The following is a 16,479-nucleotide window of genomic DNA, read 5'->3' on the forward strand; positions in this document are numbered from 1 at the left end:
TGTGGTCATGTAGGGAAGGGCTTCGTGCTTCATGATTTGTTCCAGCTCGTTGTGTTGCATTCTTCTCTGCTTGTTTCTTTTGCATAGCTGAAGCGGTGTGCAACCTTTTGCCTTTAAATGGTTCCTCGGAGCACCACCTCTCAGCGACTCACTTATGCTTGGCAGCTTCAGTGCAAAGAGCCGATGTCAACAGATCCACACTCTTGAAGCATTTGCTGAGGGAATTCAAGACATATTAGCAGTTGAAGATGAGCACTCGAGAGCAACGCTAGTTAAGTAACCAGGCAAAGGTTCCGGGCAATCAGCTCCTGGTCGGATATTTAATTTCAGGTTCCGACTGATTGCTTCCTTTCTCCTTGTTCTGCAGGCAAGAGCAAGGGCAGAGGAGAAGATGGGGGAAGAGCATGATATGAGATACCTTTGCTTTCAACCCCAGTGATATGAGATACTTTTGCTTTTGAAGAAGTAGCGGACGATCAGCACATGCATTCGTCGCGCCTGTCTCCATATGCTTTGATGCATCATCTTCACCTGCATCATCTGTTTTCCAGGCAGCTGTGGTAGACGAAGAGGAAGCAGAAGATGTTGACGATGGGTATTCGAGAGCACGGCTAGGTGAGCAATCAGGAAAGGTTCCAAGCAGTCGGTTCCTTACCAGGAGCTTGAGTGGAGGTTCCGACATATTGCTTTCTTTATCCTTGTCTTCGCAGTGAAGAGGGAGGACAAAGAAAAGGATAGGGAGAAAGCATGCTATGAGATACTCTTGCTCTCAACCCCAGTGATATGAGATACCTTTACTCTGGTGTGGCTTGGTTGAAGAGGCGCTTCCAGGGAGGAAGAAAACTGAGTTTTGGTTGCAGATGCCCTCGGCGAGGAAGAAAGGTCAGGCTGGATGTGTTTTCAGGGAGGAAGAAAACTGAGTTTTGGTTGCAAATGTCTTCGGCAAGGAAGAAAGGTCAGGCTGGATGTGTTTTCAGGGAGGAAGAAAACTGAGTTTTGGTTGCAGATGCCTTCGGCAAGGAAGATGGGTCAAGCTGGATGTGTGTCTGGCTATAGAATGGAGGTCGAATTATATGGTGAGCTCTCAACATCAAGTGGTAGGGTGAGCATGGCCTTGTCACCCACGCTTGTCGGCAGAAATGCGATAGTTGGCGTAATGGACTTCACACGTTTTCAACTTTGTCAGTGATCTCTGACAAAGTTGCACGTGATAGTCGAAAGCTGAGATTGTGTCTGAAAAGTGTCGACGGACTTTATGCAGGAAAATCTGGGTTTTGAAATTCGGAGAGTGGTGTCTCTTCAATTTATGAACGAATGGTTGTGCTGCCTCTCCTTTTAAAGAGGTGTCAATTGTATTCAACATGCACAATTTGAAGATTGCCTGCCCGTGAAAAATTATCTCTGCTACTCTTTACTTCATCCAACCTTTTTCTTTTGGTATTTTTGAAAATGGCTTCCCCTTTTAACATTTGCTTAGATTTGAGTCTTAGCAGTGACACAGGTGCACCGCGTCAGGGTAATGTATGGCGCCCGTCTTTTTTTTTTTCTAATGGCCCTCTTACAGTTGAAGACTCTGTGATGAGGGATGCAACAACGGCTACGGTTGTAGCTAGAAACCTCATCACTCCTAAAGATAATAGGATACTTTCACGACGGTCCGATGAGTTAGCTGTTCAAGAGTCCCAGGCTCTCAGTGTCCAGTGTGCGAACTCCGTTTCCAACATGGGCCAACGCTTACTTGCTCGAACTCGCCAGGTTGAATCATTGACAGCCGAGGTGGCAGCTCTTAGACAAGAGATTAGCCAGCTCAGGCGTGAGAATAGAGAGTTGCATGTGCTTGCAAATAGTTATTCGACGAGCATGAAGAGAAAGCTTGATCAGCTGATGGACTCCGAAGGTCGAATTCAAAGTGACCATCGGAAGTTTGTGGATGTATTCTAGAGGCACTTTTTGCCTTCGTCATCTGGAGTTCGACAAAGTATTGAGGCTCCGAATAAGCTATCTTCACTGCCTCCCTCATTTAGGGTTCCACCGAGTACCAAGGCTCCAAGTACTGAGGCTTCACACAAGTGACATTCGTGAAGGCTTTTTCTACTTTCTTTCTTTTTTTTTTCTCGGAGATATTAATGGACATGCCTTATTTTATTCCGTGCATTGTGCTAAGTACAAATAAAACATATAGATGTGTTACTTCCTTTTTTTTTTTTTTGACAGCAGAGCTATTGCTTTTCCTCTCCACTTGGACGAACGTGTGGGAGTTAGAGTGTTGGGACTTATAATATGCATGGCACGTATATACACCCACACAACAATTATTTTTTTCAAGTAATGATGCCCATTTTGAAACCTTTATTTTCTTTGCCCTCCGCATGGTGCTGATATATATAATCCTTTTTTTTTTTTTTTTTTTTTTTTTTTTCAAAATGGCGCCATGCACCATCCCATCACCTCTCTTTTAGATGATGCCTGATGCACCATCCTCCCCATTTTTTTCTATCTTTCAATGATTTTGTCGTCACCACCTTTTTTTTTTTTTTTATTGACTTGCTAATAGTAGTATACACTTGTAAGTAGTGACTTAAAGATGGTACAGCTGGGTTGCCCAGTGGGCTTTCTCGCTGCACTGTGTTCTTCTCGCGTGTGGACCATCTTTGTACTTGCGCAGTCACCTTATCACATTTTTCACTGCATGCGGATTGCTGTTTACACAGTCACTGCATCGCATGCGAATCGGTTTCTTTTGCAACTGTTGAGATCGTTGTATATATATATATATATATATATATATATAGGCATACGTACACACATACACACATAGGGCATTGCATGTTCACTACACAGCTGCTGCTTGGCTGCAATCACGACTGCGTGCACTGCTTCCTGCATTCCTCGCGTTTGCTACCAGGTAAGTCTCTGTATTTGCTACCTTTTTCAGCTCTACATCTTCGTCGACTGGGCTTTCTTATGTAGCATCCTCTGTTGCTCATGCTACTAACAGTGCGCCTATTGTATCTGGAGGATCCTCGTTTGCTGTTACTGAGCTCGGTGCTGGAAGGAAATGCAGCAGAGAGGAGGTAGGATGCGGATCCTGACGGCGAGCGACGGGTTCAGGTTGGCTTCGCATTGGTGGACAGAGACGGTGGTCTGAGGCTGCAGAAGTGAGCTTGACAAGGGGAGTCTCGGTGCTGGAGCTTAAGGTATGCAAAGCGTTGAGGAGGGGATGACCAGTGCTGCAGACGGGAAGAAGAAGGCAGTCGGCTGGCAGGATGCAGCTTTTACTTCGTGAGTCTGTTTATATGTATAACCCATCACCGTGCATATATATATATATATATCCCAGATCCGCACGCAGCATGCATTTATCCGCACACAGCATGCCTTTATACATATATATAGCTTGGAGCCGCACACACTTATTTATATATATATATATAACCCTGAGGTTAGTTGTCCCATCTTGGATTTTTTTTTTTTTTTTTTTTTTGACATGTCGTACGTACATATGCACATATATATATGGTCAGATGAGTTTGCGGTTACCCGACATGTTGTACGTACGTATATATATATATATAAGTTGATTTTTTTTATTATATTATATATATATAGATATATATATATATATATTTTTATGCACAATGCGTGTATGCCTCCACTGATGGATTTCTTTGCTTATAATGTCAGGAATCTTTAATCTTGAGAAGGCAGAGCTTGACGCCAGGATCTTCACGAAACTTTTAGAGCCATGGTAGCAGGACGTGGGTGTACTTGGGCAAGAGACTGCAGCGTGGTTTTGCTGTGTAGTGTCTTTTGATCACAGTTTTCCCTCGGTGGTGCGCTGCCGTGTGGTGTTGTGCAAGAGACTGCAGTGAGGCTTCGCTGTGTAGTGCCTTTTGGTCACAGTTTTCCCTTAGTGGTGACGTCGCTGTGCACATTAACCTTGCTGCTTGCCATGGGCTCTTTGCCGCTGCTGCTTGGAGCTTGTTCCAATGCATCACCTTTACCTTATGGGGTTGTGCAAAAGACTGCAGCAAGTTTATATTGTGTAGTGCCCTTTTGGTCACAACTTTCCTCGGTAGGGGACGTTGCCGTGCACATTGACCTTGCTGCTTGCCATGGGCTCTTTGCCGCTGCTGCTTGGAGCTTGTTCCAATGCGTCACCTTTACCTTGTGGGATTGTGCAAAAGACTGCAGCGAGTTTATGCTGTGTAGTGCCTTTTGGTCACAACTTTCCTCGGTGGTGACGTTGGCGTAATGCTCACCTTTGTAATACGGCTTTGTAACCAAATCATTCCTTTAAAGAAATAAAGTATTCATATTTTGAATTTGCTTTTTATTCTTCAAAGTGTTTGTGTTTTTTTTTTTTGATGATGATATGATTGTACTTGAAGTTTTGAAGTTTCAAGTTGCCTACGTACTCTCCCAAAGAAGAGATCAAGTCATAACGTAGTTCAAATGAGCGATAAATTTTTGTTTTTTTTTGTTTTTTGTTTTTTTTTTTTTTTTGTGATTTTGATGATGATTTTGCCGTACACAGTTTATGCTCTTGCGGGCCAGGAGCTTTAGGCCGTGTGCAGTTTAGGCTCATGCAGGCTAGGAGTCTGGTCGTCGCCTTTTAGGGGTAGTAACGCTTCAAGAATCTGCCATTGATGGGACCGATCTTCAAGCCGTCTTCTGCCATGATTAAGTAGGCGCCGTTCGTGTAGACCTCTTGTATTACGTACGGTCCATCCCACTTTGATGTGAACTTACTTTTTGTCTTGTGAGTTGTGATGATAGGCCTTCGTAATGCAAGGACGAGATCTCCAGTTTGGAAAGATCTTGGGCGGACCTTCTTGTTGAATGCCTTGGATAGCGGAGCTTGGTAGCATTCCAAGTGTTGTTGAGCTTCGAGCCTTCTTTCGTCGAGTGATTCCAACTCTTGAAGGCGCAACTTTGCATTCTCTTCATCAGTCAAGCCTTCTTGTATAGCCATCCTAAGTGAGGGGATTTGACTTTCTAGCGGTAGAACAGCTTCCACGCCATATACGAGAGAATAAGGGGTAGCTTGGGTAGAAGTCCTATGTGTCGTCCTATATGCCCAAAGTGCTTCGCTTATTCTTTCGTGCCAGTCTCTCTTTGTTCGGCCGATCACTTTCTTTAAGAGGTTGCACAATGTTTTGTTGAATGCTTCTGCAAGACCATTGGCCGGAGCATGATACATGGAAGACTTGTGCTGCTTGAACTTGTATTTCTCACAGAGCTCGTCTACAAGTCGGTTGGATAACTGTTTTCCATTGTCAGTGATAATGTAGCGAGGCACACCATATCTGTGGATGATATGCTCTTTGATGAAACGGACAACAGTTTCCTTTTTTACTTCCCTTAGGGGTATAGCTTCAGCCCACTTGGAGAAGTAATATGTTGCAGCTAGGATGTAAGCTTCTCCTGCAGATGACTTTGGAGTAATTGGTCCCACGACGTCCAATCTCCATGCATCGAATGGCCATGAAGCAGCTGTAAGGTGTAATGGTTCAGGTGGTTGATGTATGAAGTTGGCGTGGAATTGGCAGGCTTGGCACCTTTTGGCATATTCCAGGCAATCCTTCACCATACTTGGCCAGTAGTAACCCATTCTCTTGAGCTGGAAATGTAGCTTTGGCCCAGATTGATGCGCCCCGCACACGTCTGAGTGTGTTTCTTCCATGGCTTGATTGGCTTCTTCCTCACCTAGGCATCTCAAAAGTACTCATTCGAAAGAGCGTCGATAGAGTGTTTCTTTGTAGTAGAGGAAGCGAGGTGCTCGTCGACGTATTTCAGAGCGGTGTCTAGGATCATTTGGAAGTTTTCCATACTCTAAGTAGTCAATCAATGGTTGTCTCCATTCTTCAACATCGACTGGAAGTACCGAGATGACATTTGTATCATCTAGTAGCATTTCGGTGGCGAGGGGGATGACCCATCTTTGGCAAACTGGCACATTTGCAGCTTCGTCTTCTCCTAGTGTCATACTCGAGGCTAGGTTAGCGAGAGCGTCTGCCATTTGATTTTCTTTTCTCGGCACATGTTCTAGTGTTACGGCCTCGAACTTTTGTAGCAGCTAAGTTGCCAGTCGGAAGTACGGAACGAGATCATCTTTCCTCACCTCATATTCAGTCAAGAGTTGACTAATTATGAGCTTGGAGTCGCCATATACCTCAAGGGTTGTGATTTCCATGTTGATCGCCATTTGGAGCCCGATGATTAGTGCTTGGTACTCAGCGACGTTGTTGGAGCATAATTCGCTTAGTTGGAATGAATAAGGTAGTATTTGCCTTTGTGGTGACATGAATACTACTCCTGCCCCCGCTCCGTCTGCTCGTGCGGATCCGTCGAAGAACATCGTCCATCTCGGGAATATGTCAATGTAGAATACCTCCTCGTCAGGGAAGTCGTCTGAGATTTTCCAATCGGCTGGGATTGGATGATCGGCAAGGAAGTCTGCTAATGCTTGTCCCTTGACGGCTTTAGCTGGGACGTAAATGATCTCGTATTGATTAAGAATCAATGCCCATTTAGCTAGTCGCCCTGTCAAAACTGGCTTGGACATGACGTATTTAACCGGGTCAGCTTTAGCAACCAAGTGGATGGTGTAAGCATGCATGTAATGTCTAAGCTTCTGGATGGCAAACACCAAGGCAAGGCACATTTTTTCTATTGGGGAGTAGTTCAACTCAGCGCCGGTGAGTGTTCGACTCAGGTAGTAAAGCGTTCATTTTTTCTGGAATTCGTTTTCCTGTGCCAAGAGTGCTCCCACTGAACTTTCCTGAGCGGCGACGTACAATATGAGTGGTTTCCCGGGCACAGGCGCCCACAGGACAGGTGGACTTGATAAATATTTTTTTATGCTTTCAAAAACATTGTGGCACGGTTCGTCCCATACGAACGGAACATCCTTTTTCATGAGTCGACTAAACGGTTAACAACGCCCTGCAAGGTTGGAGATGAAGCGTCTGATGAAGGCTAGTCGTCCTTGTAGACTTTTCAGCTCGTGCAGGTTTCTTGGCTCGGGCATGTTTTGAATGGCCTTGATCTTTGATTGGTCCACTTCAATGCCACGGTGCTTGACAATGAAGCCGAGGAACTTTCCAGAGGTGATGCCAAACGTACACTTTAACGGGTTCATCTTGAGGTTGTATTTTCGCAGCCTTTCGAACACTACTCGTAAATCCTTCAAGTGATCTGATCTTTTCTTTGTTTTGACCACCACGTCGTCTACATAACATTCTACGTTTTTGTGTAGCATGTCATTGAAGATTTTCTGCATTGCTCGCTGATATGTGGCTCCAGCGTTCTTTAGACCAAAGGGCATCACCTTGTAACAGTAGATACCTTTTGGGGTGCGGAATGCTATTAGTTCCTCATCTTCGAGAGCCATACGAATTTGATTGTATCCAGAAGAGCCGTCCATAAACGACAGTGCCTCGTGGCCAGTGGTTGTGTCCACCATGATTTCGATGATCGGCAAGGGAAAGTCATCTTTCGGGCAAGCGTCATTGAGGTCCCGGAAGTCTACACAAACACGTATTTGTCCAGATTTCTTAAGGACGATGACGATGTTGGAGATCCACTTGGGGTATTGCACCTCTCGAATGAAGCCTGCTTCGATTAGCTTGTCAATCTCTACCTCGATTTGTGGAATGAGCTCGGATCGATAACGCCTTTGAGTTTGCTTTATCGGTCGCGTTCCAGGCTTAACTGCAAGATGATGCACAACGATGACAGGGTCAAGGCCGGGCATTTCCTTGTAAGTCCAAGCAAAGACGTCTTGTCCACACTCGGGGCGAACACCTTATCCTTCTTGAAGTGGGTGATCGGCTCATTCTTTCCGTGATTGGCGATACTCAGCTCCATGTCGTGGGAACGCGTTGCCAGCTCCTCAAACGTTCTTGGTTTTATGCCTTGGAGAATGTAATGTAACCCCCAGTGCATGCCTTGAACACACATCTCAATGGCAGAGGTTTCAGAAAGCCGATCTTTGCAATCCAGACTTAATGAACGCCATCTATTGATGTAGTCGATGACGGGTTCCTCCTTCCACTGTTTCGTACTAGTCAGCTCCAGCATGCTTACGGTGCGGCGCGTGCTGTAGAAGCGGTTGAGGAATTCCCTTTCTAGCTGATCCCAACTGTTGATAGACTCGGGCTCGAGGTCGGTGTACCAGTCAAAGGCGTTGCTTTTCAGCGAGCGCACGAACTGCTTGACGAGGTAGTCTCCCTCTGTTCCAGCATTGCTGCAGGTTTCAATGAAGAGGGCGACATGTTGCTTCGGGTTCCTCTTTCCATCGAACTGCATAAACTTTGGTGGTTGATAACCCATCGGCATCTTCAAAGCGTCAATCTTCTTGGAGTAGGGCTTTGAGTATAGTACGGAATCATGTGAGCTTCCTTCATACTGCGCCTTGATGGTGTTGGCGATCATCTCCTGCAGCTGCTGGATAGAGAGAGACCCCATGAGCGTCGCCGCTTGGTCTAGCTTCAGCGTCTCTTCGACGTTCTCCACTGGAGGTTCCTCATCCTCGTCGTTTTCCTTCTTTACTGGATCATCCCCTTGCCTGACTTTCTCGTCGGGCTTTGCATCTAGTTGGTTAACGAGCGCTGCGATTTGCAGGTCTTTGTCCTCCACAGTCCTTGTGAGTTTTGCGATCGCTTCATTCATCTGAGCCAGCTGCTCCTCAATTGAAGTCGCTCCAGTAACCATGACTTGCATAGCTATGCCGCCACTTGAGTCGGCATCGGAAAGTAAGGATTCAGAGTACTTCATCTGGCTTTCCTCTCTTGGCGCCCTGAGCGAGGCCAGGGTGATCACCGGTTTGTGACTCGGGTGCTCTTGTGCCTTCGGCGGAGTTGATGCAGGGGCGGAAGAGGCGGCAGAAAGAGCTTTTGCCTTGCTTCGAGTTATGATGCCTGAAGTGACACCCCCTGCCGTGATGACGCTCTTGTTTCTTACATTGGCAGCGAGAATAACTTGGGCCTTCTTTGACGCCATTTGTGCTTGTTGCGGATTCAAAGATAGAGATGAGAGGTAGAGACTGTCCCACTGGGCGTGCCAAATTTGTAAACACGGGAATTCCTACGATGAATGAGACAAGAACACGTGTACAAAATAATATTTGTATTAATGATTTATGGGTTACAATCTCTTCTACAAATTTATCCTCTGATTCTATCTTTGAAACGTGTGGATGTAATGTTGTTGATCCAAGGGCCGTCGAGGCTTGATCTTGGACGAACAGTTGATGAATGATGAACACCTTCTTCAAGGGGCCGTCGGGACTTGATCTTGAACTGGTGGAAGTTCTTCAAGGGGGGCGTTAGGGCTTGACCTTGGAGGAGGATTTCACGAAGAACGAAGAGGGTTTTCTTGGTCCTTCGGGATTTGCTTGAGAGCTTCAAAGTTTCGAGGCTTCAAGGCTTTGGTGTGGTGTGAATTCTCTTCCAATTTGGGAGTAGAGAAAGTGTATGTAAAATCCTCCCCTGATTCTTTGATGGAGGAGCCTATTTATAGGCTTTGGGAATGAATCACCACCATCCATTTGTTTTGGTGGATGTTGTAGGTGAAGTGAATGAAGGTTGTAATTTTAATACAATGGTCAACATTTATTACACTAAAATTTCAATGTTTACAAATGTAATCTTAATGCAATGGCTAACATTTATGCCACCGAAATTTCAATGTCTACAGACATACATTGTAGTAATTGGAGATGAGGATCATTTCTGAAAACAGAACTCAACACTATGATTTGAATTCCCATAGATTTGATAACATTGAGATGCATTTCTGAATCTGCAAGTAGCATCCATATGATTGTTCTTGCCACAAATTTGACACCTTTGAGATGCATTTCTGAATCTACAAGTATCAGCCAAATGATTTGTTTTCCCAAATATTTGACAAGGGATGACAGGAGGATTGCCAAACTGTGGAGTAGAACCAAGGATTCCGGAACTAGGATTACCATTATTGAAAGCTTGCTTTGAGTTATTGAACCTGTTATTCGAATTAAATCTGCCCTTAGTTCGTATTGTTGAAAGATTTGTAACCAGAGTTGGAGTTATAGGAAGTGTATGGCCGACCATATTGCATCTAAGACTGAAAATTTGAAGGTCTCTGAGTAAAATTAGGTGATTGAGCCACTAATGCATTAAGCATTGGAGTAGTATGAAGAGTCTCAATTATTACTTCTTCAGCAAGCAATTGTGACCGAAGATCTTTCAAAGAAATAACAAATTCACGCCCCCTTATCACAGACCTGATTTTATTATACTCAGATGGTAGGCCATTAAGTGTAAGGATCATAATATCATCATCTTCAAAATAGACACCAGCAGTAGACAAATAATCCCTAGCTTATTTGATTATTTGAAGATACACATTAATGGAATCAGTACCTTTCTTAATAGTTTTCAACTCAGATTTCATCTGAAATATGCTTGTTCGAGTAACAGTAGAAAATTGTTCCCTGAGACAAGTCCATAGGTCCTGAACACTTGTGCTTCCAATCGCACAGGAAATGGTCGGTGGTGATAAAGTAGCTGTGATAAGTTGTATCAATGCTCTATCATGCATCATTCAAACCAAATATTCATCAAATTCCTTGCAAGCAAGAGACTGATCAGACTGTTGTCCAGAAGAAAGTTCGGAATCATCAAAATTTGGAGTAAGAAACCGAGATGGGCATGGTGTAGAACCATCGACAAACCCCATAATTCCATGACCTTCCAGTAAAAGCTGCATTTGGAAATGCCAAGTCAAGTAATTTGTATCATCTAATTTCATGGTTACAGAGGTTGAAACCGATGAAATTAGAGAAGTAATAGGAGATTGCAATATCTATAACTGATTGGCGGTCACCATTGTTGAATCTTCAAGAAAATGATGTACAGAGAACAAAACACAAACAGTTGGTGTGCACAACTTGAATCGAAGAAATTGTCCCAAAATTAGAGACGCAGAACCCTAAATCAGAAAGAAAGAACCTGTGATTGAAGAACAAGAAGGTAGCACGAGAAGATGGTAGTAGTACCAGAAGCAAAAATTCCAAGATCGAATAACCGTCAAGTCTTTACGCTTGTACCAGTGAGAAAGCTGCTGAAGCTTTAATGGCGATTGATACCATGTTAACCAAGATTGATCTGTTGTAGTAAAGAAGATGAGTGCAGCAGAGAATGCAAAAACAGAGAGAGAGAGAGAGAGAGAGAGAGAACTTAGAAAGGGTTTCATATATTTGGATTTCCTAATTATCAAATAATTGAAAGAATCGGTAAGATTGGGAGTCGAATTATCCCAGAAGAAATAAAAGGTTGGTTGACAAAATGAAAATAAACAAAGAAAAGGTTACGTTGTATTTTTTTTTTTTTTTTGAAGAGAGACGATAGCTTTTATTGAATCAACAGAATTCAAACAACATCAACGAGGGCCTCCACAATCTGATTCGAAGGCTCCTCAAACCAACAAAAATCATTAGGAAAAGACATAGCCAATTTGGCCATACCATGTGCCGCAACATTCGTAGAACGGTGCACATAACAAACCTGAGAATCCACAAAGGTTCGCAAACTAGCACAAATGTCATCCACTAGAAGATCCATAGAAGAAGACTCTTGGAATCGATGCTTGAACCACCTGCAACTAGGGGTGGGGAAACGGGTACAGGAACCGCGGGTAGGGGCGGTAATTCAGGTTCTGGGTGGGTCCAAAATTTCTAAACACAAAACGGGGCGGGGCGATTTGGGTATACTAAATTAGGGGGGCGGGGCAGATCCTAAAATATGAGGGAACGGACCCCCGTCCCGGCCCGTTTCTAGCATGGAAAATTAGGCCTCGATCTCATCTTATTTGGGTTTGAGCTCAATGGCTCTTCTCATTTCACTCAGAGCCTAACTTTCTCCCAAAACCTTTCTCTACACAAGCCCCCAAAACCTAACTTGCTCCCACAGTCCCATCCCAGTCGAGCATGTATGTTATGCCCCATATTGCAAGGCTCTTGGCCACGCAGATCGATATGACGATGCTCTGCTTGGTGCCTTTGATGGCAACCTCGCAGGCCCTTCGAAGCTCCTAGTCGTATGCGCTCGATTTCGCCATCGCAGGTGGTGATGGTGTTACACTCGGTGGATCTCAATCGGACTCCGCTGTAGTTTATGGTAAAATATATAGATCTAGGTTTCTGAGTTCAGGGATTTAGGACTTTTGAATTAGGATTTTTGAAATTTCTGGGTTACTGAATTTAGGGGTATAATTTCTAAATTTTATGGATTTAATTGGTTTTGGTTTTTATTTTAGTTTAGCTTTGGAAAATCATGTTGTTTGCAAAAATGATTTAATTAGTATTTTTTGCACTTGGCATGGATTTCTATTCATTTTTAGAACTACAATGACACATCTATTTTGATGTATTACCGCCATTTGCAAAAGGATTTTTTTGCGTATATGATTAACTTTGAGGTTGAGAGATGGTTTCCGTTGCTAAAGTAAATAGTTTGTTACCGTGAATTAGCATTTAAATAGAAAATTGATTGTGTGAGTTTTGTTGGAGATGTGGAGATGATGTGAAGACGATGAAGATGATGTGAAGAGGAGAATGAAAAAGAAAAAAAGACACTGGCAGTGGCAGAATGCCCAAAATCGAAAAAAAAAAAAAGGTAATTGGACCCGTCCCAAACCGGCCCATTTGAAACGGGCCGGGTTAGGTCCGGTTCCCAAACTCAAAATCTCTCTACCAGGCCCGTGCCCAGCCTTACCTGCAACGAGTCACATTCCACAATAATGCGATCCAAATTCATTTCCATTGCCCAGCAAATTTCCTCATGGACTGCCAGAAACTCTACCATAGTGGAGCACGATGCAGAAGGTATTTGGCGAACAAAACCTCCAGCATAGCTACCGGCTTCGTCACGAAATACCCCTCCTACACCGCCCACATTCGACCCAGAAACTGTAAATAAACGTTTAAGTATAATTTCCTATTTTGACACAATTTGACTACTACACCATAAATGGTAACTTTGTTATTTAGTATTTTTACGTGTAATTAATTATATTATTAGATAATTATGTAACTTAAGAGTGTAATTTTGAAAATTATAGTGTAACCTTATCTCATACATTTGATGTGAACTTCATGTTGTATCCAAGGTTTTAAATATCGATATTATCAACAGTATTTCGCCGATAATATCGTTTTTTTTTTAAAGACGATATTTTAATACTCATCCACTTCATTATCGACAATATATCGACATTTTTGTCAATATTATCGCAATAATATCAAAAAACGATATTATCAACATTTAAATGCTATATTTGGGCAATATATCCCGATATTATCGATAATATCGCGAAATAATGCCCACAAATACTTAAAAATGATGAGAAGTCTCAACACATACTACACTTGATCATAGCCCAAAGGCCGAGCAAGACATGCTTTTCTCAGCTTGGGAATGTGGCTTTTATAGGCCTTCTTGCTTGCTCACTGCCCTCGCGTGGGCGATGTGGGACTCGACCTAATGGGAGAGAAAATTGGAATTTCGGCCGGAAATCCACACCCACTTTAAACGGCCATAACTTTGTCAAAACTCAACAAAATCAAGCAAGAAAAAAACAAAAGTTGTAGCCCTCGAAGATACGAAGAGAATGGTACCTCACACGACGTCTGACTCGTCGTGGTTTGGCCGGAAAATTCCTCGAAAGCCACTGAGGTCGCCGAAAACTGGGTAAGATTCAAATGCGTATAACTTTTTCAATACTCAACGAAATTGAGTGAAACAAAAAGGAAAGTTGTACTACTCGACGAGACGAAGAGATTGATACCTTGCACGCCGGCCAACTCGCTGTGGTTTGGCCGGAAAACCAAAACGTTTTGCCTCAAGGGTTGGTACATGTGAATTTGTGACTCCAACTAGATAAGAGCCAGATCTAATTTGGGGCCTTCTATCCTATATTTGTGGACAACCATCAAATGCTAAAGATTAAACAAACATAATATGTTCTACTGCTTAGCAAAAAAAGCTACAAACCCTTGGCTTATCATAAAAAAAAGACAAGTCCTTGCACTAGATATACTTTCAAATTACGTTGAGTAGCAACTTGATATATGTATTTGGACGAATTATAAAACAATTGACACACTCCTGGCGTCCAAAATTCAATTCTTTTACTTTATATAAACTTGAAAAAACATAATCGGCATCCAAATTAAAGTTTAGTCTTATTCAACGTATTGATTTTCAATCGTTAATTGATATACTATAATTTGGAACTTCAACGCCTAGACGCATGCTTATGTGTAAGAAATTTAAAGTGTCAAATTCGGCAGATTATTCTTCATCATTTTATTCACTTCCTTTTTTTTTTTTTTAATATCCTAAATAAAACCTCCCAATATTGTACTAATTAATTATATATAAATGATTATGGTGTGTTTAAACTTCTTTCATTAATTACTACATATTTTCTACACTCACAATGTTTGCCAGTTCACTATATAATCAACTTAAATCAGTTAAATCCATCATGCAATGCATTTCCTTCCAATTTTTTGTGATAAACTAATAGATAATTGACTAAATAAACATCCTGCAAAGTTTCATTAAAAATTTCCAAGTTTTTCTTACAATTTCCGTGGTTTCCATGTAATTTTTATCGATATCGATATTATCCCGATATTTCCATCGATATTTCCGTGTTTTCGGACTACCGATATTTTCGATATTACCGATATTTTCTTCCTTCGTTGTATCTCATACAAGAGTGGGTCCTCAAAAACACAAATAGATTTTCTTCTAATGAGGAAAGGGGATCGTATAACTTGTAAGGATTGCAAAGTTATACCGGGGGAGAGCTTGGCTAATCAACATCGCTTGTTGGTGATGGATGTACATATCACAAGAGTGAGAAAAAAGAACAAGACTTGGAAGTGCCCAAGGACTAGATGGTGGAATCTAAAAGGAGAAAAACAAGTCATTTTCAAAGAGAAAGTAATCACCCAGTGTGTGTGGGATAGAGTGGGGGAAGCTAGCCAAAGGTGGGATTCCATGGCTAGCTGTATCTGAAAAGTAGCAAAAGAGGTATTAGGAGAGTCCAAGGGCTTTGCTCCACACCAAAAGGAATCTTGGTGGTGGAATGAGGAGGTACAAACAAAGGTGAAGGCTAAGAAGGAATGTTGTAAAGCCTTATACAAGGATAAGACCGATGAAAATGGTGAAAGGTATAGAAGAGCGAAGCAAGAGGCGAAGAAAGTTGTGAGAGAAGCTAAGTTAGCAGCTTATGACGATATGTATAAGCGACTAGATACCAAAGAATGAGAGTTGGATATCTATAAACTAGCTAGAGCAAGGGAAAAGAAGACAAGGGACCTAAACCAAGTGAGGTGCATCAAGGATGAGGATGGAAAGGTTCTTGCTACAGAGAACGCGGTCAAAGACAGATGGAGAGGTTATTTTCATAATCTTTTCAATGAAGGACATGAAATGAGTACTTCTTTAGGGGAGTTGAGTAACTCAGAAGAGTGTAGAAACTATTCCTTTTATCGTCGAATCAGAAAGGAAGAAGTGGTTGTAGCTTTGAAGAAGATGAAGCATAGAAAAGCAGTGGGCCCAGACGATATACCGATTGAAGTGTGGAAAGTCTTGGGAGAGACAGGTATAGCATGGCTCACTGACCTTTTCAATAGGATTTTGAAAACGAAGAAGATGCTAAACGAGTGGCGAAAGAGCACCTTGGTGCCTATTTACAAGAATAAGGGCGACGTACAAAATTGCATGAACTATAGGGGTATTAAGCTAATGAGTCATACAATGAAGCTCTGGGAGAGAGTCATTGAGCATAGATTGAGGCAAGAGACACGGGTTTCGGACAACTAATTCGGGTTCATGCCAGGGCGCTCAACCATGGAGGCAATCTATCTCTTATGAAGATTGATGGAAATATATAGAGATGGGAAAAAGGATTTACACATGGTCTTTATAGATTTGGAAAAAAACGTATGATAGGGTCCCAAGAGACATTCTTTGGAAGATTTTAGAGAAGAAATGAGTACGAGTAGCATATATCCAAGCTATAAAGGATATGTATGAAGGAGCAAAGACTGCCGTAAGAACTCATGAAGGACAAACCGAAAGCTTCCCCATAACTGTAGGATTACATCAAGGCTCATCCTTAAGTCCTTACATTTTTGCGTTGGTAATGGATGAGTTAATAGGACATATTCAAGATGATATTTCTTGGTGTATGCTTTTCGCAGACGATATAGTGTTGATAGATGAAACTCAGGAAGGGGTAAATGCGAAGCTTAACCTTTGGAGAGAAGTGTTGGAATCTAAAGGTCTTCGCCTAAGCCGATCAAAGACAGAATATATGGAGGCCAAAATGAGTTAGGGGTGAGGATCGGAGATCAGGAAATACCAAAGAGCGACCGTTTTCGCTACCTAAGATCTATCTTGCAAAAGAACGGAG

Source organism: Malus domestica, chromosome 04 (assembly GCF_042453785.1).
Source record: "Malus domestica chromosome 04, GDT2T_hap1".
Lineage (NCBI taxonomy): Eukaryota > Viridiplantae > Streptophyta > Magnoliopsida > Rosales > Rosaceae > Malus > Malus domestica.